Genomic DNA, 25,198 nt, shown 5'->3' on the forward strand with positions numbered 1-25,198 from the left:
CTACCCCTGTCGCACAGCAGTCCTTCAGGCTTCCCTTTTGTCCTGTGCCTCTGTCCCCTGAACGGTGTGCCCACTGCCACTGCCCCCAGGTCCCTGATCATCCTGTGTTAGTGAGGTTGCCTGGGTTCCCTTTAGTGGTGGACACACTGCTGATTGGCGGGTCCTGGGGACAGAGGGATGGGCCCGCTGGGTGGGTGCTGTGCTGGTGTTTCCTGAGGGGGGAGGGTCTGTGGTGGCTTGTGACTGTGTCAGGGGAACCGACTGTCCTGAGGTCCCTGATGGGCCGGGTTGGTCATCTTGATCCAGTTGTGCAGAGCTGCTGTCATTACTGTGGGTCTCTTCTGTTGGGGGACTGGATATGTCTGGCACGTCCTGTCCGGTGACGTTGGGTAGGGGTCCTGTAGGGGTGTAAAAGCATGATTATTGCATCTGTGTGTGCCATTGTGTGCAATGGGTGAGTGACCCTGTACTCCAGTGCTTGCATTCTTGGCTTGGTCCTTGTGTGATAGTTGGTTTGGGGTCTGTGTGGGTATCTGTACTGGACATGCTTTGGTGATGGGTGTCCATGCATTGGTGTTACATGCAGGGCTTGGTGTTGGGATGTGTGGGTTGTAATAGTGGGACATTTGTGAGGTGTTGGAGTGATAGAGGTGAGGCTGAGAGTAGGGTATGTGATAGCATGCAGATCGGGTGGGGGATGTAATAGTTAAGGTTTGACTTACCAGAGTCCATTCCTCCTGCTACTCATATGAGGCCCTCAGGATGCAGAATAGCCAAGACCTGCTCCTCCCATGTTGTTAGTTGTGGGGCAGGAGGGGCGGGTCTGCCGCCAATCCTCTGTACTGCAATCTGGTGTCTTGAGACCACGAAACACACCTTCCCCCGTAGGTCATTCCATCTCTTCCTGATGTCATCCCTAGTTCTTGGATGCTGTCCCACTGCGTTGACCCTGTCTACGATTCTGCGCCATAGCTCCATCTTCCTAGCTATGGAGGTGTGCTGCACCTGTGATCTGAATAGCTGTGCCTCTACCCAGACAATTTCCTCCACCATGACCCTGAGCTCCTCCTCAGAGAACCTGGGGTGTCTTTGCGGTGCCATGGTGTGGTGTGGGTGATGTGTGTTGTGAGGTGTGAGGGGATGTGTTTGTGTTTGTTGTCTGAGGTGCGTGGATGTTGTGTGAGTGATGGCGTTGTGTGCCTGTGGATGCTAGTGTTGTTGCTGGTGGTGTCTCTCTCTGGGCTTCTTTCTCAATTTTTGACGTAGGGGTTTGTGGGTGATGTGGGTGTGTGTTTTATATTGTATTGAATGTGTGGGAGTGGTGTGTGTATGTGTATCAGGTGTGTGTATTTGGAATGGTCTAATGTGGTTGTGTTTTGTAAGTGTGTGTGTATTTTGAGCGTGGCGGTGTGTACCGCCAGTGGAATACTGCGGTTGAAAGACCGCCACGTGGATTCGTGGGCCGTGATAGTGTTGGCGTATTCCTGTTGGTGTGACGGTGGAGGTTTTGTTATCGCCAGTTTATCACTGACCTTTGATGTGGCGGACTTGTGTGGGTGTCTGGTTTTTGGCAGAATCCGAGCTGTGGGTCATAATAGCTGTAGCGGTATTCCGCCACCTCTGCGGTGTGTTGGCGGTCTTCTGCACGGCGGTGAGCGGGATTTACCGCCAATGTTGTAATGAGGGCCACAATAATGTTGTCAGCGTACAGTTTAATTTTAACCATCGATTTTAGTGGAGGATGAATACCTTTATTCTGTCGGATTGCGATGGCTAAAGGTTCAATGAATTTGGCAAAGAGGCTAGGTGAAAGGGGGCACCCCTGCCGGGTGCCTCGCCGAACCTGGAAGTTACCTACATTAACTGAATTGACCATAATGCTAGCTTCGGTATTTTGATACATCGTTTGTATCAGCGCTGCGACCTGGGAGGGGATCCCGAATCTGGATAGAATATCAAACAATGTATCCCACACCACTAAGGCAGAAGCTTTTTTCACATCTAATAGAAGGATGACAGTGGGGATTTTATTAATAGTAAAGTAGTTGAGCGCCTCAACCAACAAATGTGTGTTGGTTGCAAGTTGCCATCCTGCTATGAACCCGTTTTGGTCTGAGTGCACCAAGGTAGAAACAATCGTATTAAATCGATTAGCCAAGAGTTTCATAATGATTTTATAATCAGTGTTTAGTAGTGTGATTGGGCAGTACAAATTTGGATCCTCTTCATCTTTATCTTTTTTAGGAAAGCTGACTACATTCCCCAGGCGCCAGGAGTTAGGGCTTATTATATGTTTAGCCAAATCCAATGCTTTCTTATTGCTCTCCACTGGGGTCCGAAGATAGTTGTCCAACCTACACTGAACTGTGTCTTCCATCGACCTATTTTGTAGTTTAAGATGTCGCCTGTCTGCTACATCCTTTGAAATTATAATGCCTCTAATATAGGCTTTTAAAGAGTCTCAGACCATACTCAGAGTAGCGGAGTCTCTATTCCTATTCAGATAGTCCTTAATTTTGAGTCTGCAAACCTGTACCCAGCCTTCCTCTTGGAGCAGCTGCTGATTAAAAATCCACCTTTTAGTTTTCAGCAAACCCCAATCTAAGGATAATAATGTATCTAGAATAAGGATTGCATTATCCAAAAGGCTAGAATGCAGCACTCGCTGATTCTGAAAGTGAAGCGTTTTGGACACCAGAAAGAAGTCAATGCAATGCTTGCTTTTAAAATGAACAGAGAAATATGTGTATTCTCTTTTGTTTGGCGCTGATAATCTCTAACGGTCACCTAGCGCCAATATTCTTTCATACTCCTTAGAAACCTTTGCCACTCTAGGTTTGTGTTGCTTCTTTCCTTTCACTGAGGAGTCAACGTACAGGTCTTGGAGAAAGTTGAAATCCCCACCGATAATAATTTTACCTGTAAGGTGTAGGAGGGATTGAAAAAGGTCCTCAGATGGCCCGGGATCAGCTACTAGGGGGCGTACAAGTTCACAAAAGTAAGCTTCTCCGTTAATATTTTGCAGCTCACCCAACACGAGTGCCTGTTTTTATCACTCTCAAAATCGAGGACTTTTAGCTAGAAAGATCATTGTGCCCCTAAGAGCAGCTTGGGCGGCCGCAACCGCCTTATAGTCGACCCACTTTTTAAACATGTAGAAGCCCCCGATTTTACTGGCCGAAATATGGTTTCCTGCAATAAGATTACGGAGGGACTCAATGTTTTGACCTATTCTTCAATTGCACCTTTTGTCTCCTATTGTTTAGCCCATTAACATTCCAGGAATCAATTCTCAAGGTGGCGTTCAACCCTGCCATTGGATCATTTTAGCATCTGAACAAATTGCCCACCGATTGGGCCCACCCTTTGTTATGCCCTTTTTTATAAACTCTATAGCTCCCTTAATAGCCATCTGTTGCTTCAACCGAGCCCTGCACCCTGTGATATAATGTGTTCCATCTATCATACTACATCCATTTCTCCCAAATTGGATATTCTTATTCTGAGTTGGAGTCTCCTTCCCATTTCCAACCTCGCCCCTCACTACCCCTTTCCACCTGCTCCCCCTCTTACGTGGCTGACACCTAGGGCCCTCCCGTCTGGGCAGTCCGGAACCACCACCCATCCCACCCCTCCTTCTCCCACTTGGGTGCCCTGACATGGCACCTTGGTCACTGGAAGCAGCAGAGGGCATTAACAACATATAGGGGGTCATTCTGACCCTGGCGGCCGGTGGCCGCCAGGGCCACCGACCACGGGAGCACCGCCAACAGGCTGGCGGTGCTCCCGAGGGCATTCTGACCGCGGCGGTTCAGCCGCGGTCAGAAAGGGTAAACCGGCGGTCTCCCGCTGGTTTACCACTGCCCTTCAGAATCCTCCATGGCTGCGGAGCGCGCTCCGCAGCCATGGGGATTCTGACACCCCCTACCGCCATCCTGTTCCTGGCGGGTCTCCTGCCAGGAACAGGATGGCGGTAGGGGGTGCCGCGGGGCCCCTGGGGGCCCCTGCAGTGCCCATGCCCATGGCATGGGCACTGCAGGGGCCCCCGTAAGAGGGCCCCGCAAAGTATTTCAGTGTCTGCTAAGCAGACACTGAAATACGCGACGGGTGCAACTGCACCCGTCGCACCCCTGCATTTACGCCGGCTCAATTCTGAGCCGGCGTCCTCGTTGCAGGGGCATTTCCTCTGGGCCGGCGGGCGCTCTTTTGGAGAGCGCCCGCCGGCCCAGAGGAAATGTCTGAATGGCCGCCGCGGTCTTTTGACCGCGGTGCGGTCATTCAGCGGCGGTACCTTGGCGGACGGCCTCTGCCGTCCGCCAAGGTCAAAATGACCCCCATAGTGACTAAGTGCGCTGTGCTCTGTGTAATATGCCAAAAATTGCAGTGAAACTCATCCCGCTAATTACTATCCTACTCAAACCACCCCACCCCGTTACGAATAGAGTGCAAAAGAGTTTTAGCCGCATCCACTGTGTGGACTATATTTGACCAGCCCTTAAAATAAACTTTTAGCTTTGATTGCTGGATGTGCCCAGCCATAGCACCTGCTTTTTGGAATGCCAGAATCATTTCCTTCAGTTTCCCCCTCTGTGCAGCGGCAGCTGACGTCTGAAAACATTATAAAGGTGTAGTCGCCAGGGATCTGATGCTCCTAATCGCCTGATGTAGAATGCCTTCTTTAATACGAAAGTCACCAAAGTTCACCAGTATTGTTCAGGGGTATTTAGCATTAAGTGGTTGCACTGCGGGTACACGATGAGCTCGCATAATGGATAGATCCTGGTGACTGTCCACCAGTTCCGGGAGTACATGTTGTGTAATAAGGTCTGTAATCAGTTCTATAATAATCTGCTCATTCTCGCTCCCTTCCCGCACACCTGTGAATCTTAAATTGGATCTACGTGAACGGTTCTCCGAGTCATCCATCCACATCTGCAATTCCAGGAGATTTGATTCACATTTGGAGATTGCTGGCACCAGGTGCACTCGACCATCTTCCAAATGGGAGACTCGCTGTTCCACCTCCATGATGCGGGAGTTAAGTTGCTGGATGTTAGCACTTAACAAGTTTAGTGGTCTCTGTTTTGTGATTCACTTCCGTTTGTGAAATTTTCAAGGACTTAAGCTTATTTAATATTTGAAGAAGCAGAGGTTCCAAAAGAGTGTTTCCTCCTCCTTCTACTCACTCCTCCTGCGGCTGTGGATCTGCCTGTAGTCTCTCCTGCCCCTGCTGTCCTGATTTCCATGTGCTCTTGGAACTCATGGAGGGGCTAGTGACGCCCACCTCCCTAACGGTGCGTACACCTTAGCTGTGCTGGATGGGAGGAGAGAGGTTATCATCTGTTGGGATTGAAATATGACTGCAGAGCTGGGGTCCCAAAGAGGTCTCCTTTGGTCTCCTGCCAATCCCACCGCTGAATAGCAGGTATGGCTGCTTAAGGCCACCGCCACCCTCCTGGAAATTGCCACTGTCCAATACTCGCCTTGTTTTTGGCTTTGGCTGATTGCATATATTGATATTAAAAGGATTGTTTTGCATCCCTTGCTCTTCGTCGGCTGTACCAATGGACCCCCTTTCAAATGCAGCATTATGGCAAGTGTTTGACTGAGCTGGGTCGTTTAAACTAGGGACCAAGATCAGAAGCGATGTGGAGCCATTGTACGCTGACTGTTGAGGCCCGCTTGTACTCATGCTTAAGTCTATATTCACCATTTTATTCGAGGGTACAGGGCGCTTGCTTCTTATATTCCGCGCTGATCTAAGAGTTTTTAGTGAAGAGCGACCATTACTCTGTAGGTCTCAGGGAGAACGCCGCATTGCTGGCAGGAGATTACTCCCTGCCCTAAGAACCCCTTTCTGAGTAGTCAGAGACACCCGGGGGCCCCAGGCCGCACCTGTGGCTACACCGGCCACTTTTGTGACTCCCCACTGTGTTGCAACAGCCTAACAGAGAGACCTAAAATCCCCCCCTGCTAAGGGGGGGTGTTCTTCACTGTGTTGCAGTTGGTGGCTCCGCCCAAAGGAGCTTCTATTCCTTTATTTCTTTATTTTGTTGTTTTGGAGGAGTAGAGAGGTGGAGGGGGAGTTCCTGCTTATCCCTTGTGACCCCCAGGGGCACTCTTGCCGAAGACCGCTTCCGCCTCTCCCCCTCACTGAACCTGCCTCTGCCGTGCCCCGTACCGCCATCCGCTCTTCTTCATGTCCTGTTTTGTTTATTTTGGAGGGGTGGGGGGTTCTTATGTGGTTGTACCTCTGCCGCGCCGTACGTCCTCACTGGGAGGGCTCCACTCATCCTGCAGCCATGAGAGTGCGCCTGCCGAAGGCCGCTTCTGCCTCTCCCCTCACTTATCCTGCCCCCTCCGTGCTCCGTACCTTCATCCAATGCGTCATCTGTTCTCCGAGCTCTGCACTCGGGCGGGTCGCGGTCTTGGTCTCAGCACGGGTGCCCTGTGGGTTCCAGGTTGCCTCCTCTGAGTTGTTTCTGTACAGCGCGTCCGATCCTTTCAAACGCAGCTTCTCTCTCTGCGTCGACCAATGACTCAGCCGTGGAGCATGATGGGAGCTCCTACGTGGCCGCATGTAAAATCTGTTTTATTAACGTTTTAACATTTTAGTGTTTCAGAACGTTTTGTCTGTCGTTGTAGCAGAGTCTACACACACACACATAGTGCAGATATTATCATCTCTATGATATTACAAATGCACAATACAGAGGTGGGTCAAGAGTGTATAAATGTGAATACAAAACGAAAAGTCAACAATCAGAGATGTAGACATTACCAAAGTATTTGCCATATAGAACAGGTGAGAAATAAGGGTAACATTTGTCGCCTTTTAGTACAACCACATAATGTATGCCAGTTAACTATACCTGTATGAGGGAATCAAGCATATTCGCAGATAATATGAACAGTTTACATGTGTAACAAAACATGAACTGCTCTGCACTTAGGCGGCATGCGATAGGAAGGTAGTGGATTAAGGCCTAATGCACCTAAGAAGCATTCAACTAGGCAATGCGGTAACATATAGGGGGTCATTCTGACCCCGGCGGTCATGGACCGCCGGGGCCAGGGTTGGCGGGAGCACCGCCAACAGGGCATTCTGACCGCGGCGGTTTGGCCGCGGTCAGAAGAGGAAAACCGGCGGTCTCCTGCCGGTTTTCCGCTGCCCAAAAGAATCCTCCATGGCGGCGCAGCTCGCTGCGCCGCCATGGGGATTCTGACACCCCATACCGCCATCCTGTGGCGGTATGGGGTGTCGTGGGGCCCCTGGGGGCCCCTGCAGTGCCCATGCCAATGGCATGGGCACTGCAGGGGCCCCCGTAAGAGGGCCCCACAAAGAATTTCAGTGTCTGCTCAGCAGACACTGAAATTCGCAACAGGTGCTACTGCACCCGTCGCACCTTCCCACTCCGCCGGCTCCATTCGGAGCCGGCGTCCTCGTGGGAAGGTTGTTTTCCACTGGGCTGGCGGGCGGCCTTTTGGCGGTCGCCCGCCAGCCCAGTGGAAAACCCAGAATCACTGCAGCGGTCTTACGACCGCGGTGTTCTGGCGGGGGTACTTTGGCGGGCGTCCTCCGCCGCCCGCCAAGGTAAGAATCACCCCCATAGTATCACATCTCAGTGGGCATGTAGGGTGTGGTCCCTGAGCGGGACATAATGCCCAGGCAGATGTGTGTGCAGTGGTGAAGTCCTTAACAGGGATCCTCCAAGACAGGGGGAGAGGTACGGAAGTTTTTGAGTATGAAGTCCTAGTTGACAGCCAGTGAATATTTATGTAATCTCAATGCATCTTCTCTGTGTAGAGCAACACTCATGGCCTGAGCCCAGGTGAGCATCAAACGTTCCCAGGCTATAATGCATGGGTGGGGTACGGGACTTCCACTTACCCGTGATAAGTCACTTAGTCAGGAAATGACCCAGGTTTAAAAATCTGTCTGTGGCCCTGTGTATCTTGCTGAAGTGATGCATCCCTAGAGTGCAAGCCTCCCAAGTATGCAACTCTGGCCATGTGGTACATTGTGCTAAGTGAGTAATAACCTTGTGCCAGTATAATTGCAGAAATGGGCAGAAGTTAAGCATATGCAGAAAATCAGCATCCATGAGGTCACACCTGGGGTAGGCAGCATCAGTACACTGAACACTCCTATATCTTTTGCGGGTTAAGATAGGCTTGGTGTAGCACATAGTGCTGAATGAGGCAGAAGCAAGCATTTCGCTGGATTTTAACAGGGTTCTCAAGAGCTGTGTCCCATTCCTTGGCTGTTCATGGTGAGCACAGGTCTGTATCCCTGTGTTGGTATAAAGGAAGTAATGAAATTGCCGTATGAGTTTACAAAGACTCTGCAAACCAGTGGGCAGATGTGTACCCTTGCTCATGACATGCACGGATGGAATAGTAAGGTGTATGGGTTATTCACATTGTATATCACCCTAGGCATTCCCCAACGTCCCTATCAGTGCCGTGTAAGGAAGGAATTGACCTGGAGGTAAGCCCTCTTCCACCACTAGGGTGTCTAATGGGATAAGGTAGCATTGTGGTATAAGTCTCCAGAGTGTATGTATCCCTGCAGCAAGCCTAGTGGTCAGCTCTGCTTGGGAGGTGATCAGTGCTCTGCTTGTGAGGTGATCAGTGTCCTGCATGGAGTGCCAAGAAGGGGACGTGCTGGAGCGTCAGGTTTACAGAGATGGTGATAAAAAGACTCTGTATGTAGCAGTGATAAGAGACCTATAATAAGGTAAGGGTAAAAGACTGGGTCGTAGTTGAACTCTTCTTTGATATAGGCATAGATATCATTGAACCAGCAGAAAGTGGTTTCAAAATGGCATCAACTTTTATTCCACATAGAGATAGAGTTGTAGAGCTGATTTAAAAGACATGTCTGGTAGCTATAAATAATATGACCTTTTTTATCTTTCTCTGAAATGTAAATAAACTATTTGCAATGTGGTAAGGATGTTAGTAATAAAATGCTGAAATAGGTGGGAATGTAGTGGTGATGAGTTTCTCAGACTAAAATAATGATATATATATTTTTCCCCAAAGAAATTCAAAGCAAGACCTATTATTCCTGGCACTGGTTCTGTTACTGAGCATATTTTCAAATATGTGGACATATTAATAACCACTTTAGTGTAAACACTTCTTTTTTATATCAAAGATAACAACCATCTATTGAAAACAAATTCATGACATACCATGGGATGCATCCTGTTACATGTTCAGCATGGAAACTGCAGGAGGGACGCCGGGGTCCCACAAAGGAGTTTTTACTCTCCTGTTATGGGTTTAACAAGCACCAGCACGCAGGTGAGACACCATTACTATTCTCACCTATGGAGGTCGACTGAATCTTTGGACATGGTTAAGAATGTAGTAGTCGGAATCATTTAATCACAAATCAATTACATTTTACCATATCCTTTTCTGGACACCAAAACAAACTCCAAACCGAATAAAGTTTCAAAACTTTATTACAATCCCAAAATCAATGTCACATAAATGGTGCACAGAAATAAATTAGAAACAAACATGAAGGCCATAGGCTGACCAAAATGTCTGAAAGATTCTGGGCCTCATCATGAGTTTGACGGGCGGCTGCGAAACTCTTTAGGACGGAAAACCGCCACTCTGATTTTCTGCCCCCTGGCCCTATTATGAGTTTCCCGCTGGCCCAGCAGGAGACAGGCCATAACATTGACGCTAGCTTGTAATCTAACAGGCTGAAATGTTGCAGTACGTCAGGTGCTACAGCACCCGTCCCGCTTTTCACACTGTCTGTAATTCAGGTAGTGAAAAGTGCATGGGCAGTACAGGAGTTCCCGTGGGGCCCCTGGCACCGCCTCTCCACCAGCCTTTAAATAGCAGTGGAATTGCCATGCAAAAGCCGGCAGAGAGGGGACTCGTAATTCCCAGGGCAATTCTGCTTGCAGCGCTGCCCTGGTGGATTAAGACCACAGGCACAGCCAGGCTGTCGACAGGTCATAATGTGGAGGCCGGACCACTGCTTTGGTGGCTGTCCAACTGGCACATGAGTAACCAGCTCGGTGGGAGCGCTAGTGCTCCCTCTGTGGGCTTCCCTCACACACCCCCTGGGCAGGGATGGAAGGGGAAGACTCTCCCCTTCCACCCTGACCTCCTCCACCCCCTCTAATGACGTCAGTGCACGATCATTAGAGGGTGCCGGTCGCTCTGGAAGCCATTTGCTACCAGTGCAGCGTTAGAAGAACAGGTGAGTTTCTCCTCTGGCGGGGGGGGGGGGGGGAGATTCCCTCTATGTCTCTTCTTTGAGCATTCCTGTTGACTGATCGCATTGCGATTGGGCAGCAGAAATGCCCACTAGACACCAGGGATTTTATTTACAAATTGTATTTTTGTTTTGTGTGTGTCGAGGAGTGGCTCCTTAGGCAAGGGTCGCTCCCCTTTGGGGGGCATGTATTTTATGGCCATTTCTGCCTATTTTGTTTAGGCTCATCTGCCCCCAAGGGGGGGCAGAAAACACTGGAACGCCAGGGATTATTTTTATTTGTTTATTTCTGTGGTGGGGCACCCTCTTGGGCAAGGGTCACCCCCCCATGGGGGGCATAGAACTGTTGGCCATTTCTGCCCCCCGATCAGCCTATTTATTTAGGCCCATCTGCCCACAAGGGTGGCAGAAGCCACTTAGGCACCAGGAATAGCGTGTGTGTGAGTTTTTTTTGTTTGGGGGGGTGGCCCCTTGGGCAAGCGCCACTCCCCATGGGGGCATACTACTAACGTTATTTTCTGTCCCCCTTGGGGCAGATAGGCCTGTTTTTTAGTAGGCCCATCTGCTCCTAAGGGGGGCAGAATCTACTTAGGCCCCAATTTCGAAAATGCTTGATGGTGGGGTGTTTGTCAACTGGCGAAGTATTTATATTTGTGATTATAACAGTTTCTTTATCCTTTTTGTTCTAGTTCAAAGCTTTTGCTTCCTTTGCTGTGGCTTATTGAGGTTTTGGCAGTTGTTGACCTGTGGCTTGCATAGTTTCATTTTTAGGTAAGTAAGAACAATTTACTTCAAATGAGTATTGTTTCCATGAATGAATGACATGTTTGTAGGTGGTATACTAAATGCAGGATTGTATGTGAAATTGTCCTTAGATTTGTGCACAATGATATTAGTGTTGTCTTATTTCTAATTTGCTTTTCTTTTTTTCTTTTTAGTGAGATATCATTGGTGGTTGCTGTGTCTGTGCAGAGTAGTTGCTGGTGAGTAGGTTTTTCCGGCAAGTGAGCAGTAGAGTTTTTCAGTACATAACTCTTTGTGATAAAGCCACACTTTGTTTATTACTTATCTTATACAGTGCTGGTTGTTGGTGGTGCATTTGTCCAGTTACTTTTCGTAGAAAGGATTGTGGCTAGCCGCAGGATGACTGCTCAGTAGGTTGTTGGTATGTTTTTTGAGTCATTGTCTGATCATGATTATGAGACTGACTCTGCATCTGAGGCAGAGGAGGAAGTGAGAGATTCTGGCAGTGAAGTTTCTGTCGGAGAGGAATCTTCTTATGAGGAAGCCACTCTCAGTACAGATGAAGGACCTGTTTTAGAGGAGGACACTGATGTGCCAATAGTGCAGCAACCTGGGTCCGAAAGGTTTCCCGTTGGAAGACCTGAACTCTAGGTTGCTCCAAACATGGAGCAGCCAGAGTTGCCTGCCTTTACTGGGCTCCTGGGGTGTAGAGTCAATACGGAGAACTTTTTTCCTGTCAATTTCTTTGAGTTGTTTATGGACGATGTGTTTTTGGAAGAGATTGTTGAGCAGACTAAGTTGTATGCAGAGCAGTATTTGAGAGACAATGCTGCCAGACTTAGGCCACACTCTAGCACTACCCAAGAAATTCCCACAAATTTGGAAGAGATGAAAAGGTTTTTGGGTTTGACTTTTTTGGTGGGGTTGATGCCGTCACTGGCTTCTTATTCGTCTACTAGTCCCTTGATGGCAACGGTTACATTTCCTGCAACCATGAGTTGTGATTGGTGTTTGCTTCTTCTTAAGATGTTGCATTTTGTTGACAATTCTTTAGTCTTGTCACAAGTTCACCCTGATTCTGACTGTCTTTTTAAGATTAGGCCTGTCCTTGATCATTGTGTAGATCAGTTTTCAGAGGCCTTTGTTCCAGGCAAAGAAATAGCTGTGAACGAGTCTTTGGTCCTCTTCAAGTGTCGTTTGGTTTTAGGCAGTACATTCCTAGCAAGAGGGTACGGTATGGAATTAAATTGTAAATGCTGTCTGAAAGTAGGACAGGATATGTGTAGGATTTCTGGGTCTACACTGGTAGGGATTCCAGTACTGACCCCCCTTGTTGTCCACCCACTTTTTGAGTTAGTGAGAAAATTGTGTGGGAACTTGGTAGACTACTGTTTACAAAGGTCACCGTTTGTATGTAGATAACTTCTACTCTGGAGTGTAGTTGTTCAAGGAATTGTTTAGAGTGGACACTGTTGCTTGTGGCACAATTCGTTAACCGGTAAGGCTATCCAAGGGAGCTTGTCTGTAAAAAACTTGAAAGGGGACATTGCAGTGCCTTGCGGAATGATGAGCTGCTAGCTTTGAAATTTACAGACAGGAGGGATGCTAAGTACCATCCAAGATGAGAGTACTTTCCCTGTGACTGTTTGGGGCCAGGTTGCCGAAGAGCACAAACCTGTGTGCATTTTAGATTATAATAAGCACATGGGAGGTGTAGATAGAGTTGATCAGAGGTTGGAACCTTATACTGCTGTTCGTAAGTCTTACGTTTGGTATAAGAAGTTAGCAATTCACTTGTTCCACTTGGCAACTTTTAATGCTTTTATTGTGTTCAAGGATAGGTCTCCAGAGTCAAAGATGACATTTGTGAAATATCAGGAGTCAGTGATAGAGAGCCTTATTGTAGAGGAACAGGTAAGAGTTCCTAGCGAAGCAGTGGTGGATGATGTGGCGAGATTGAAAAATCACCACTTTGCTGAGCACATTCCTCCCACGCCCAAAAAAGACTTTTCAGCTAAGAAATGTAGGCCCGTATTTATACTTTTTTAGCGCTGCATTTGCGTCATTTTTTGAGGCAAAAGCGTCGCAAACTTGCAAAATACAATTGTTTTTTGTAAGTTAGCGCCGTTTTTGCGTCAGAAAGTGGCGCAAACGCAGTGCTAAAAAAGTATAAATATGGGCGGTAGAGTCTGTGCTCGAAGAAGTATCCAGAGGGAGACTCAAATGTACTGGCCAGATTGTCCTTTAAAGCCTTGGCTGTGTGAGGGTGGCTGTTTCAGGAATTACCACTTCCAGAAGAATTACTGGGAACTACCGTGAGCGAAAACTGCCTGTTTTATATTTTCATGTGTTCAGTTTCATGGTTGGCATTTCTGTTATGTATTTAGTTACAGCTTTTGTGTTTGTAGCTTTGTACTTATTTCTAATTAGTTAGTGGTTTCTTTGTTTAAAAAAAATAAGTGATGCCATTGTGTGTGGAGTGGTGCTTGGCTGGCGGTGTAAGTATTGACTTGCTGTTGGCTACTGCAACACACTGCCAGCCAAACGCCAGTCCACACACTCCCATCATCTGGTGTGATTGCTGTATCAGGCATGTGGGCGTATGTAAGTTATGGGCCCTTGAGTGGCGCTGTCTGTCGATGTGAGTGTTGTAAGGTGTGTGAATGGACTGCAAAGCGGTTGGTGCCGTGTCGTGGCTTTACATCTCACGAGCTGTGAGTCATTGGTTCCGTTTTTTGGCCTTTCAGTTATTAACAGTGCATTTCATTTTTGTGAAATCTCTTGTTAATAAAATTTGATCTACTGAACCATCACTCACCCTCGTGCCAAATCCAAGCAGTATGTGTGGTATCTGTTCCACTGTAATCAGGCATCGCAGCACACCCGTGACACGGTAGGTGTCTCAGGTGGGACCCCGATGATGGAGCATGCCACCAACTTGGTTTGTGGGTGAAGGGTATTTTTAACATAACCTAAGTGCATTTATTTTCACAATTTTAGAGTTTGGAACATCACATTAGTACGTGGACACATCAAAATGATCTATTGCAAAACTACCTGTGTTTGGGGAGACACCTATATTTTTGGTCCAGGGTACGGCCTTCATCTAGGGAAACCTACGAAACCCAGCCATGTTTTAAAACTAGACACCCCAAGGAGTCCAGGGAGGTGTGGCTTGCCTGGATCCCCCAACATTTTCTTACCCAGACTCCTCTGCAAACCTCAAAAATTGCTTAAAAAAGCATATTTTCCTCACTTTACTTTGTAGGATCACCGCTCTGGCACAGATTTCCTACCGCACAGCATTCCCCTCAGGTTTCCAAGTAAAATGATACCTCACTTGTGTGTGTTCCCAAAGCAGAGTCAGCCTAAAAGATGTATAAAAGACAAATATATGCTCACCAACTCGCTGTGCTATCCCCTCAATCTCTACAGGTTTTTGGCATTTTTCTGTAGCAGGCACCTGGGCCACCCACACAAGCACACAAGTGAGGTATCATTTTTATCGGGAGACTTGGGGGGAACGCTGGGTGGAAGGAAATTTGTGGCTCCCCAAAGATTCCAGAACTTTCTGTCACCGAAATGTAAGGAAAAAGTGTTTTTAGCCAAATTTTGAGGTTTGCAAAGGATTCTGGGTAAGAAAACACTGGGGGACCCACGCAAGTCACACCTCCCTGGACTCCCTTAGCTGTCTAGTTTTCAGAAATGTTTGGGTTTGGTAGGTTTCCCTATATGGCTGCTGAGCCCAGACCAAAACCGCAGGTGCCCCCCGGAAAAACAGTTAGTTTTGTATTTGATAATTTTGATGTGTCCATGTTGTGTTTTGGGGCATTTCCTGTCGAGGGCACTAGGCCTACCCACCCAAGTGAGTTATCATTTTTATCGAGAGACTTGGAGGAATGATAGGTGGAAAGAAATTTGTGACTCCTCTCAGATTCCAGAACTTTCTGTCACCGAAATGTGAGGAAAAAGTGTTTTTTAGCCAAATGTTGAGGTTTGCAAAGGATTCTGGGTAACAGAACCTGGTGAGAGCCCCACAAGTCACCCCATGTTGGATTCCCCTAGGTGTCTAGTTTTAAAAAATGCACAGGTTTAGTATGTTTCCTTAGGTGCCTGCTGAGCTAGAGGCCAAAATCCACAGCTAGGCACTTTGCAAAAAACAGCTCTGTTTTGCTAGTTGCCAGCTGAGCTACAGATCAAAATCCACAGCTAGGCACGCTCCTAAAAACACGTCAGTTTTCAATGTAAAAATGTGATGCGTCCATGTTGCGTTTCCTGTCGCAGGCCTTAGGCTTACCCACACAAGTGATGTGCCATTTTCATTGGGAGACTTGGGGGAACACAGAATACCCGAACAAGTGTTATTGCTCCTTGTCTTTCTCTACATTTTTGTGTTCCAAATGTAAGACAGTGTGTAAAAAAGACGACTATTTGAGAAATGTTCTGTCATTCACATGCTAGTATGGGCACCTTGGAATTCAGAGATGTGCAAGTAAACACTGCTTCTCAACACCATATCTTGTGCTCATTTTGGAAATACAAAGGTTTTTTTTATACCTATTTTTCACTCTTTATATTTCAGCAAATGAACTGCTGTATACCCAGTATAGAATGAAAGCCCATTGCAAGGTGTAGCTCCTTTATTGGCTCTGGGTACCTATGGTTCTTGATGAACCTACAAGCCCTATATATCCCTGCAACCAGAAGAGTCCTGCAGACGTAACAAGATATTGCATTAAAAAATCTGATATCGCAGGAAAACGTTACAGAGTAAATCGTGGAGAAAAATGGCTGTTTTTTTTCACCTCAATTTCAATATTTTTTATTTCAGCTGTTATTTTCTGTAGGAACACCTTGTAGGATCTACACAAATGACCCCTTGCTGAATTCAGAATTGTATCTATGTTTCAGAAACGTTTAGCTTTCCAGGATCCAGCATTGGTTTCAAACCCATTTCTGTCACTAACTGGAAGGAGGCTGAAAGCGGAAGAAATAGTAAAAATGGGGTATGTCCCAGTAAAATGCCAAAATTGTGTTGAAAAATTTGTTTTTCTGATTCAAGTCTGCCTGTTCCTGAAATCTTGGAAGATGGTGATTTTAGCACTGCAAACCCTTTGTTGATGCAATTTTCAGGGAAAAAAACACAAGCCTTCTTCTGCAGCTCTTCTTTCCCATTTTATTGAAAAAAATGAAATTTTCTCTGTATTTTGGCTCATTTCTTGGCCTCCTCCAAGGGAACCCACAAACTCTGGGTACCTCTAGAATCCCTAGGATGTTGGAAAAAAGGACGCAAATTTGGCGTGGATAGCTTATGTGGACAAAAGTTATGAGGGCCTAAGTGTGATCTGTGCCAAATAGCCAAAAAACAGGCGCGACACAGGACGGTAAAGGTCCTGGCAGCAAAGGGGTTAACAAGGAAGAAAGTATGATTACACAAAGATTCTCAGACTGAGGTTACAAGCCACACAAAAATCACCATGACGATACAAGACACAAAAAGTGAAATGAAAAGAGCTTCTGAAAAAAAATGCCACATATTTAAGAAATATGACCACTAAGTTGAATGGTTCACAACATTCACTATGGAACGTAGAAAGATATTTCCTATATTACATACAAATTCTAATATTCTTAAATTGGATAAACATCTTGCAAAATTTTGGATGAAAGACTGGTAATAGCTTATGCAAGACCAAACACTATGGGAACAAACTGTGCAAAACTATAACATTTACCACTCAGTAAAGGGTGAGGTCATAACCTGGTTATTAGCGCAGACATATGATTCTTTTGATTGTGGACACTGTATATGTTGTGATTATGTGTTTGATAAAACAGGCAAGTTTCATCGGAATAATGGTGCGAGAAACACTTAATCATGCAGTTAATTTCTTGCAAAACTAAATTTTTTGTGTATATAATAATTTATGTATGTGCACCACAATATGTATGCTCAACTAAACAGATCCTAAAAGACGCATTGAAAGAACACTTAAAAGATTTCAATAATAGTGATATTAGATATACATTAGCTGAACATTTAAAAAAGTATCATACTTAGTCTGAGATAAAGCATACAAAATTATTAGGTATCTTTCATGTGCCACTGGGAGAAGAGGATGAGACCGGTAACTGACACAAAAAGAGAAAAAAGTGTTTTGGATACACACTGTAGGCACTGCCACTAATGGTTTAAATAGAGATGAAGAACTTCATTGTCCTATTTGATATTACAAAGCTAGGCAAATGTTAATCACTTGTCTGGAATAATGATGCTATAATATTCAGTCTTCAACCGGAATACCGACCAGCATAGAGACAAATCTAGGTCTCCATATAAGCTGTGACTCCTGCCCTTGACTTGGCTGATGTAGGCCCCCACAGAGCCTTACTTCCTCACTCACATATTACATCACTCATGACATATTCTATGACATAATTTATGATATCACTGATGACATCGCAAGTTACATCATTGATGTCATCAGTGATGACATTATCCAATGAGTGTGAAAGTTTGTCTTACAGTTTACATGGTGGCGAGCAACATTCATATTAATGATATAACTGTGTAGAGGTATAGCACCTGTTATAAATATTTTCATTCAAAAGTAGCTCTATGTGCAAGTGACAGTTGACTTGCATTCATTATACTCCACACAACATTTTGGTCACATAAGGAGCAGCAAGCTTGCCTGTGGGTGCCCCAGGGGCACGATCAAGCAGTGGACCAGTGCTTCAGCTGATTCCAGGACACTCCCTTCACTGATCACGAGGCTTCTTAAAGGAGAATGGAGCTGGTTTTGTGAGGAGTAGAGAGAGATGCCTGTGTGGAGGGGAATGCCAAGAGACCAAAGCAAGAGGAGTTGGGAGAACAAAGATAGCATGGATCGTGGAAGCCACCGACCCCGTGAAGTGTCCCGCCACGTCCCTGGAGGAACATGGCTTGTCCAGGTATGGACACGCATATGTGGGCATTGTGGGGCTGGGGAGGTGGAGTGGCTGAGACAGTGTAAAGGGGGACACGTCTGTATTTGGTTTGCAGCACTGGTCCCCTGGTATTCCTTATACACAGAAAGCACTTGGATAGGGGTCTAGTGAAACATAACTAGACATAAGCCTATGTCTGCATATCCACAATAAAAGGGAGGCAAGTACAAAACGTTGATGGAAGCACTAACCAAACGCTTCACAGGGTGTTACCTTTGTCCCTCACCCAATCCCTGTGGGATTTCCCAAAATATAGCTCCCCGAACACTTACCTGACCTATTTCCTTTTTCCGAGGAGCACACCAATTAACCTAAAAGAAGATACAGGAAAGTCTAAAATACATCCTACCTTTGTGGCACCATAAATTACCTCATTTCTGTCTTTTAAAATAAAACAGCAATAAAGAAAATAAAAAGAGGCAAAAACGGAAATACACCTGAACCACTGTCTTAATATATCACCTTTTGACGATTCTATTTCCATTAGCCAACCAATCAGACCCAGGCCCTGTCGCAAGCAGAAAAAGTTTCCAACAGAAGAAAGATTCTGCATACCTTTGTAAGCAGTCTTGAGTTAGACAGAATTGTGTCAGCATGAACATTTCTAAATTACAGAGAAGAGTGTGTGCTTGTCTTGCTTCAGAGGATGGGCTATCTGTAAAGTTTTCACCACAGTATGGAGGGTGCAGGTCATATGATCTTTAGCACCTTCAGACCTTGGAGATTTTTAGAAAATAGTGTCTTCTTTGACAACTGTTGCACAGAATGTACACTGTTGTTAGTAGTTTCTTTTCAATACTCTGTGGGGTATTTCTCATGAGACTTTCACTGTTTTTGGAAACAGTGTGGTACAGAATGAACTCTCTCCACAGAGTAAACATTATTTACAATTCTCTATTGATAGCAACTTAATTTCTTGATGTAGGTTTTGTGTATGTCAGGGGTTTGGTACAGATATAAGCTGTCTGTATTAGGGCAGTTGTTTTGGAATTGACATTGACTATTTTGGGATTTTCTGAACAGTTGTATATGATTGAACACCATATTCAATGAGGGTTTCTCATGTATTTAGTCGATTGCTAATGTGAATTATGCTACATGTAATACCATAGCATATTATATAGCAATATGGGTGAAAACCAAGCTTGGATGATGTCATCAGCCGTGTCATTTGAGTTATCATCGGTGATGTCATAAATGATGCCATAAAGCACATCATGAGTGGTGTCATGTGAGGTCATACGCCGTGCTTAGCGGGTGCACAAGTTATAGTTAGTGCTGTTAAATATAACTGTAGAATTTCTGTGTTTTTTTAGTTCAAAACGTTAACACTGTCACTGAAAAATTCACCTAACTATAACATTACGTTATACTTTGTCTTTTCAGTGAATTTCTAAGGGTTTTTGTTAAAACAAAAACAGATTTTGATTACACCTAACTATAACATTACTTTGACATTTGCGTTTTTCAGTTAATTTCTGGGGTGTTTTCTTTCTTTAAAGTAATTGTTTTTGTAAATGTATGTATGATATATTGACTATAAAATATGTTGTGTTAAGCCATTAATTTGGTAAAATATTTTTTTTATTATAACAAATAGTATATGGTTAACAGTTTGCAAATGTTTTTGTACACTCTGTGTGCATATTAAATCAATATATATTTAATAGAAATTATTGTTTTGTTCATTTATTGTAACTCTGATGACAAGAGATGTTACATGCAATCTGTTTTTTCAGGTGTCAATGCTCTCGCATATTTATGTATATTTTTAAATGATGGTTCTCATGAGATGCTCACGGGAGCCAGACACACAAACCCCTGCATGGACTCCAAGGCGGCAGTACTTCCTATTTAGCTCTCACGACCCACTTGAGCAATCATAAATTTAGAATTCATTTAATTACAGTGGAGTAGCCTTTCCTGTCAGACATCTCTCTCAGAAAAAGGATGTGTGTAGTAGGGTGTGTCGATGGACGAGCCTCTCCTTCCATACTTCTCTGTCAGATGATGGGGGTTTGTAGTAGGGTGTGTGGAAAGAGACTTGCCTCTATAGTGAGACACCTGTCTTAGATGACGGGTGTGCGTAAAAGACTGTGCACATGGACTGGCCTCTCCTGTCAGACCTCTCTCTCAGATGGCAGATGCGTGTAGTAGGGTGTATGGAAAGAGACTGGCCTCTCCACTGAGACCTCTCTCTTGGACTGCAGTTGTGCATAGTATGTTCTGTTCAGGGAATGTCCTCGCTGCTAGCACCCCTCTCTCTCTGATAATGAGTGAGCATAGCAGGGTGTGGGAAGAGACTATGCTCTGCTCACAAGTCTTTCAAAGCTGATGGTCATAAATAGTAGACCCTGATAAACACTATCTCTAGTAACACTCGTTCTCACAGAAGCAAGTGTACATACTACAATGTATTCAAAGATCACCTACTCCTTTCTACTGTTCATGATACCGCAAGAGTCTTGCAAGATTGTAACTTTTCTTGAAAATAAGAATTAACCATCTACTCATCACAGTACTTATCTCTTACACACTTCCTCTCAAAACCAATGACCACAATATGCATTTCTACTAATGGAGTGTATTCAGAACTCACCTACCCCTTTTTACTATTCACAATCCCACAAGAGTCCCTCGAGATCATAAAAATTAATTAAAAACAACATGCATTTATTTTCTTCACAGTAGTTATCCCGTAGACCCTCTCTAAACATAGGGGGACAGCATGCCTTTCGGCTGCACCCTTTTATAGCTTTTTTATTTCATTTCCACAACATCTCCGGTTTTTCACAGTATACAAGTAATGGCGGCTTTTTCATTTCTAACATTCCAGCAGCCAGCCAATTAGAGCACTTGCAATACTCACTGGAGCCTCTTACTCCCACAAGAGCGTGTTGGCTCACAGGAAAAACAAGCCTCTTGAACAATCACAGGCCTTCATTTTTAAATTCACGCTCTCGCTGGAGACTCGGGACTCTTGCAAACACAACCATCCAAATATACAATTATTTTTTACTCATAATTTCTCAAAAACTACCAAACTGATTTACAACAGATCACAAAAGCACAATTTTCCGACCAAGATCTAGCATCCTGCTGAATTTGGTGTAATTCCGTTCAGCATATTTACTACCATAAAATGCACATTATCTATCTATCTATCTATCTATCTATTTATCTATATATATGAAGTTCACAAGAGGTCTGCACAACTTGCCAGTCACTTCCACTCTCTTATTCGTGCCAAGGTTCAGGGTGTGGCACCCGTAACAATGTCGATACCACAAAAGAAAATTCTAAGGCGCTCATCACAGTGAAAATATTTGATTTATTGTTGATAAAAATTGGCTCTCTAGTTGGCAGCGGTATGTCAAAATAGGAACCACAATCTTAGTCAGGATAAATCAGTTACACTACCTAAATTAACCTGTGCTTTGCGTAGAGCAGTTAGGCTTAACAGAAGCACTGTGTAAAGTGTTTGTGCAACACTTAAATTACAGTAACAGTGAAAGACATCACAAAAAGACTCCACACCAGCTTAGAAAAATAGAGGTTTTTTATCTGAGAAAAACACCACCAAAATGACAAAAATGCAATAAGTCGAAGTTGAGATATGAATTTTCAAAGATTAGGGGCCAGATGTATGTAGATTTGGGTTTGCGATTTCCTAATAGCAAATTTGTGGGGTTCGCTATTAGGAAATTGCAAACAGCTGTGTACAACAGTGTGTTTTACACTGTTTGTGATTCCCAGTGGGTCGCAATCAACCTACCTCATTAATATTCATGACGTAGCTTGCAATATGTAACCCATTGGGAATTGCTAAAAACACAGGGATGGTGGCCTGCTGGGGACAGCAGACCACCATGTTTGTGTTTCTTTTTAAATAAAGCAACATTTTCTTTTTTAAATGCAACCTGTTTCCCTTAAAGGAAAAGAGGATACATTTCAGAAAGAAAAATTAAAAGGTTTCTTTTCATTTTTTAGGAGTAGGCAGTAGTCTGTAAGACTGCACCCACATTCACAAAGAGGAAGGGGTCCCATGCGGACCAATTCCCATTTGTAAATGGGTTACCACCAACTTGAACTTGGTGGTAAACTGCACATGTTTTGTGGCTGTACTTTGGTTGCAAAACATTCTTACATCACCCTACAAATGGCTATTAGGAAAGAACGCCCTTAATGCGTGCCTTCCTAATACCGAATCGCAAACCCATTTTGCGATTCAGTAGTAGGTTACTGAATTGCCAAATAGGGTTTGCACAAACAAAACAGCTTTTCGTGGATGCAAACGTCCCAAATCTGCAAATTTGGCCATTTGAGAGCAGAAAAAAAGCTACGTTCCTCTGTCCCTAAATGTGAAAATAATGCTTAGAAGTCACTAGTAGTCAAAAGCCAGGCTGACTGTGATGGGGAGTAGACTGGCTACAGAAACCACACAGGGTCCACTGAAACATTACCTTTGATGGAGCAATGCCTTTACGGAGAGGGCAGGGTGAGTTGATATTTCTACTGTACTTGGGAAATGCAGCATTGTCGGGCTCCGTGGAAGTTAATACAATGTGTCATTGTCAGGCCACAAAAAGCATCATTGTTAAGCAATGCCGTCTCTGAATCTGCTGTCAGGCAGCCGCTGCGTTCGCCGTTGATGGGCAATGCGCCAATTTTTCTCCTGCACTCAGGCCGATGTGCTGCCTTTTGCAGGGTCTAGCTGCAGAACCAACTTATGAAACCCAGGAATGGAGTGGGGGCACCTCAGGCAAGGGTAGGACTCACAGATGGCACAGTCCAGCAGCACGAGGAGGGTTGCAAGCAGTCTTTGATGTCCCTGAGATTCCAGAAGAACAGCGGGGCAAGCCAACAAGCCCTTGGAGATTCTTGAGTTCAAGGAGGTAGAGAAGAAGTCCAGTTCTTCTTACTGCAGGCAAGAAGCAGCAAGCTGCAGGCCAACACAGCATGGCAAGTAGCAAAGTGGCAGTCCCTCCTGTGCACAGTAAGCAGTAGGCCAACACAGCAATGCATTTGCAGGGTGGCAGTCCCTCCTGGCAGCACAGCAGCCCTTCTTCCTGGTAGAGTGTCTTTGGGTACAGTATGGATCATATTTGGTGGGGGTTGGGATCCAATATTTATAAATTGGTGCCTTGGTTCTGGAAGGTTCCCTAGAAGTCCATAAGGTACCTCCCCTGGCTCCAGACACCCTACAGGGAGTTAAGCTGCCCTTTGTGTGGGGAGATGCACAGCCCTATTCAGGTTTGGCAGCTCCTCACTCCCATCTTGCCTTTGAAGACACAGTAGCCTGGTGATAGGCCATCAGTATGCACATGTCACCACCAAGCTCCCTTTGTATGTGATTGTCTAGAGGGCATACACAAGGCTCAGCTGTGATCTACCCTAGACATGTATTCAGAGACACACAGAGGCAAAGAATGTTTAAAGTTAAAAAATGCCAACTTTCTAAAAGTGGAATTTTTCAGATTTGCAATTTAAAATCCAACTTCACCATAAGTTGGGATTTTAAATTGTGAGTCCAGGGACACTAAACTCTATATTTTTATCTTTTCCCATTTGAAAATTACACTCAAAAGACGTTTTAAGGTAATCCCAATGTTATCCTATGGCCTTCAATAATGAAAAATGAATTTAGAAGTTTTCACCACCTGGACATGTTAAACTTAAAGGTTCATGTCCAATATTCAAATACACTGCACCCTGCCCTTGGGGCTAACTAGGGCCTACCTTAGGAGTGACTTACATGTATTATAAAGGAAGTTAGTTATCAACTGTAACATGTTGCTCAACTACGAAGAACTTATGTGGCATATGCCCATTGTTAGAAACGGGGGGTTCTGGTTAGCTTAGTTATGATACCTAAGCCAACCAGAACCCCCCATTTCTAACAATTGGCATATGCCACAGCCTCTGCGTTTGCTGTTGATGAGCAATGCGCTGATTTTTCTCCTGCACTCACAGCGATGTGCCACTTTTTGCAGGTTCTAGCTGCAGAACCCACTTCTGAGGCCCAAGACTGGAGTGGGGCACCTCAGGCAAAGGTAGGCCTCACAGAAACGGGGTTATGATGTCATAGTTTTGGTGGCAATTAAGCCAGGCAGAACCCATCACTCTAATTAGGGCAGGTAAGTAACACGCCAAAGATAACCTGTGCTCACCCCATGTGGCTTGGTACAGAGCAGACAGGCTTAGCCCCAGTGGCAATGTGTAAAGCATTTGCGCAACACACTCACACCAGTGACACAATAAAAACACCACAAGAGAGACTCCACACTTGATCTATATAAAGAATATATTTCTCTATATTGCATATATCATAACCACAAACAACATAAATGAGTCATATCATGCATATTCTGCCAATACTGAGTTATCCTCCCATATCCTGATAAATGCAAAAGGCACTCCCAACATGATAGCATCAAATGAGGCAATAGTAAAGTATAAGATAAATGCAAGAGGCACTCCCAACATGACTGCATCAAATCAGACAATAGTAAAGCATAAGGGAAATGCAAGAGGAACTCCAAACATGATACCATTAAATCAGGCAATAGTAAAGCATAGGAATCATAACCTGAGTGCACCTGTAGTCCTACAGGATACCCACAACACCTGCAAGCAGGCCTCTGTACTTCGATTTTGCCAGGATCAACCCAATCAGCCACCTAAGGTCAGTAGTACTTAGGTCTTGAAGAGCACCCAGCCATGTGGACAACAGTACAAAAATCATCCCCTTGACATGTCAGGTATCCAGGTGCATCAGCACTCAATTCACCACATTCAATTGTTGGGCTCCATTAGCCTAAAGGTGCCTATTAGCCTAAATATGGTAATTGTTTGGTGAAAGACTACCTTCCAAGTCTCAGGTGTCGAACGCAGAAGTCCCACGCCCGTCTTAGGTCTCCTCTGGTAGTTTTCTCGTTGCGGGGTCCTTCACCCACCAGGCCTCAGGGAGAGGGGGAAGAAGATCTCCGTTAATCTCTCCTCTTACGCACGCCCAAAGGGATGAGGGTCGGCGGCACTAACCTGGAGCGTACCTCCAACCCTATCGAACCTGCTGTGTCATGTGAGAAGGCACGGGGTGCTGCGACTGCGATCCTCCAGCCAGGCTTCTGTGCAGAGAGGAGCCTCTCCGAGGGGCTTCCTAAGGATGGCCTTAAATACGTGCTTGGCACAGTCACTGCGTTGGTGTTGTCCTGG

Source organism: Pleurodeles waltl, chromosome 1_2, assembly GCF_031143425.1.
Source record: "Pleurodeles waltl isolate 20211129_DDA chromosome 1_2, aPleWal1.hap1.20221129, whole genome shotgun sequence".
In the NCBI taxonomy this organism is placed as follows: domain Eukaryota; kingdom Metazoa; phylum Chordata; class Amphibia; order Caudata; family Salamandridae; genus Pleurodeles; species Pleurodeles waltl.